Below are 4,107 nucleotides of genomic sequence, written 5' to 3'. Positions count from 1 at the left end.
AAGTTTATTTCTAAGTTAATCAAGCTATAAACACAACTAATAAACTAATTTTGCAACTTAAATCACTAACCTCAATCTTTGATGTCCAATTCTTCAATTCTCTTCCTTTTTCTTTTTCTTTGCTCTTTCAATCCTCTTCTTAGGTTGAGGTAACAAGCTTTGATGAAGTGTTTATGAAAAATCTTAAGGTTAAGTGAGGGAATTTGAGCTTGAGTACAAGCTTCAATGGAGGTTTAACAATGGAGAGGGAGAGAGAGAGTGAGGGCGGCACATGAATGAGGAAGAAGACCAAATGAATTTTTTTTTCTTTTCTTTTATATATTTTGTCTTATGGAAGACCAAAAAATCAATTTAATTAATTATAGGATTTATGGCATCATGCATGATGTCATGCATGATGTCACTTCTCTTCACTTTTTCATTTTCTCATTTTTTTTTATTTATTTTCCTATTAGTTCTTTAATTTAATTCTCGATTTTGAAAATTTTTTTTCTCCGATTTTGTTTGACAGTCAGGTCAGGAGTCAGCTCTCGGGGTCAATTGACCAAATTGCCCCTCGCTGGTTCAACCTGGTTTGCAAATAAGTCAATATTTCTTCTGGCTCCCTGACCTAATTATTTGACTGACTTAACAATTCTTTTTCGTGATTTTCTCTTTTCCACTATGTTTGTAATGGTCCTAAGGACAATAGCGTCACATTTTACGGTTCGAAATTTGAGTTTAAAATGACTTCGTAATCCTTCCCGAGAAGGTCACCCATCGCTGTGACTCTCGGCTCGTTTAACTTCTTATGTTTTGTTTTTCTTATTTATACTTAACTAATTGACAATTACTAATTATTTGTGTTTATGGCTTATCTAGTTGTCTTAAGTGTGGTTCTAATCCCCTTAATTATCTGGACTGACTCCGGTCATCGGAATAGTGAAATGTACCAGGCTATACAAATAGGGGTGTTACAATTCTCCCCCCCTTAAAATAAATTTCGTCTCGAAATTTTACCTGGTATCAATCTCTGAACAGCTGTGGGTGCTGTCTCCTCATGTCCTCCTCTCGTTCCCAAGTAGCCTCCTGGCCCGAATGATGGTTCCACAACACTTTTACCAACGGTATCTGCTCGTTCCGTAGCTGCTTCACCTTATAAGCCAGAATCTCTATGGGTTCTTCTTCATATGTGAGGTCTAGATTCACTTCAATTTCTTCCACTAGTAGTACATGAGATGGGTCTGATCGGTACCTCCTCAACATAGACACATGGAAGACATTATGTATCTTCTCCAACTCTGGAGGTAGTGCTAAACGATATGCTAAAAGACCCACTCTTTCCAGAACCTCATATGGCCCGATAAAACGAGGACTCAGTTTCCCCTTTCTGCCGAATCTCATAATTCTCTTCCAAGGAGAAACCTTGAGGAAAACTTTCTCACCCACTGCATACTCAATATCCCTTCTTTTTAAATCAATGTAGGACTTCTGATGGTCTGATGTAGTCTTAAGTCGATCTTTGATCACCCTGATTTTCTCTTCAGTTTGCTGAATAATTTTGGGTCCAATCATCTTTCTTTCACCTACGTCATCCCAACACTACGGGGTTCTATATTTTCTGTCATACAAAGCTTCATATGGAGGCATCCCAATGCTTGATTGGTAGCTGTTGTTGTAAGAAAACTCAATCAAAGGTAAGTGTGTATCCCAACTGCCCTCAAACTCAATCACACAAGCCCGTAGCATGTCCTCCAAGATCTGAATTACCCTCTCAGACTGGCCATTTGTCTGTGGGTGGAATGCAGTACTGAAGTTCAATCTAGTTCCTAAGGCTCTCTGAAGACTACCCCAGAATCTAGAAGTGAACCTAGGATCTCTGTCTGATACAATGGATACTGGCACTCCATGCAGTCTCACAATCTCATCAATGTACAATTTGGCCAATCTTTCTAAATTGTAGTCCATCCGAATTGGCAGAAAATGAGCAGACTTGGTCAGTCTGTCAACAATAACCCATACCGCATCATGACTCTTTCGTGTCCTCGGAAGTCCTATCACAAAATCCATTGTTATTCTCTCCCATTTCCATTCTGGCACTGGTAGTGGATGTAACAACCTAGCGGGTACTTGATGCTCTGCCTTCACTTGCTGACAAGTTAGGCATTTGGAAAGAAAATCTGCCACATCTCTTTTCATACCCATCCACCAGTAATGCTCTTTTAGCCCTCTATATATTTTTGTGCCACCAGGGTGCATGGCAAAAGGAGACTCATGTGCTTCCTTCAAAATGATCTGCCTCAAATCAACATCATTAGGAACACACATTCTGCCCTGGTGTAGCAGTAGACCATCATCTCTTATTGAGAATTCTGGTTTCTTGCCCTGCCGAACTTCTTCCAATAATTTTTCATACTTTTCATCATTCTGAGCAGCCATTCTAATCTGATCACTCAATACTAGCTGTACATGCCATGCAACTGCTGTCTGCCCCTTATTATTAATCTATAAACTGGCATGTAATGATCTCAACTCATGTACCATAGACAAAGGAGTAACCCGTAGACTTGCCATAGTCTTGCGACTTAAGGCGTCAGCCACCACATTAGCTTTCCCTGGCTGATAGTCTATTAGACAATCATAATCTTTTATCAACTCTAACCATCTCCTCTGTCTCAAATTCAACTCCTTCTGAGTACCCATATACTTCAAACTCTCATGATCTGTGTAGATGTAGCACTTCTCCCCATACAAATAATGTCTCTAGATCTTAAGAGCAAACACAATGGCTGCAAGCTCCAAGTCATGTGTCGGATAATTCCTCTCATGCGGTTTTAGCTGGCGTGATGCATAGGCAATGACATTTCGATCTTGCATCAATACACAACCTAACCCATTGTGAGAAGCATCACTGTAAACTGTGTATTCTTTACCCGATGTAGGTAAAGTAAGGACTGGAGCTTAAGTCAAACATTTCTTCAATTCATCAAAACTCTGTTGGCATTTATCCATCCACTGAAATTTCACATATTTTCTAAGCAGCTTGGTCAATGGAGATGCCAACATGGAAAATCCCTTCACAAATCGATGATAGTATCCAGCTAAACCCAGAAAACTACGAATCTCTATGACATTTTTGGGTGGTCTCCAATTAAGGACAGCTTCTATCTTTCTTGGATCTACCTTGATGCCCTCTTCTGATACTACATGCCCCAAAAAAGATATTTCCTTCAGCCAAAATTCACACTTCGACAATTTGGCATATAGCTGTTTCTCCCTTAAAGTTTGTAGTACAATTCACAGATGTACATCATGCTCTTCTGCACTCCTCGAATAGACCAATATATCATCTATGAATACCACAATAAACTGGTTGAGGTATGGTCTGAAGATAGTGTTCATCAGATCCATAAAAGCAGCTGGAGCATTAGTTAACCCGAATGGCATAACCAAGAACTCATAATAGCCATAGCGGGTTCTAAAAGCAGTTTTAGGAATACTCTACTCTTGTACTTTCAGCTGATAATAACCTGATCTCAGGTCAATTTTAGAGAACACAGCTGCACCCCTCAACTGATCAAACAAGTCATCAATGTGGGGCAATTGATATCTATTCTTTATTGTCACCTTATTCAACTATTGATAATCAATACACAAACGGAGAGTGCCATCCTTTTTCTTAACAAGCAACACTGGCACTCCCCAAGGTGACACACTAGGGCGGATAAAGCCCTTGTCAAGCAGCTCTTGCAACTGTACTTTCAACTCTTTCAATTCTGCTGGTGCCATTCTATATGGTGTTATGGAGATTGGGTTCACACCAGGCATAACACCAATTTCAAACTGTACCTCTCTTTCTAGAGGTAATCCTGGTAATTCATCAGGAAACACATCCAAAAAGTCACATACAGTAGGGATGTCCCTCAGTGCTGGACTCCCCACTTGGGTGTCTATCACATGTGCCAAGTATGCTTCACACCCCTTTCTGATCATCCTTCTGGCTAGTGCAGCCGAAATGATGTTTGATGGTAGTAAATGCCTCTCCCCATGTATTACCACATCACCATACAAAGGGAGACCAAAAGTGACTGTCTTTAGTCTACAGTCAATCATGTCGTGATGCCTGGC

Source organism: Hevea brasiliensis, chromosome 4 (genome assembly GCF_030052815.1).
Source record: "Hevea brasiliensis isolate MT/VB/25A 57/8 chromosome 4, ASM3005281v1, whole genome shotgun sequence".
Classification (NCBI taxonomy): Eukaryota; Viridiplantae; Streptophyta; class Magnoliopsida; order Malpighiales; family Euphorbiaceae; genus Hevea; species Hevea brasiliensis.
The sequence above is the reverse complement of the archived record's forward strand: the minus strand, read 5'-3'. Positions refer to the sequence as shown.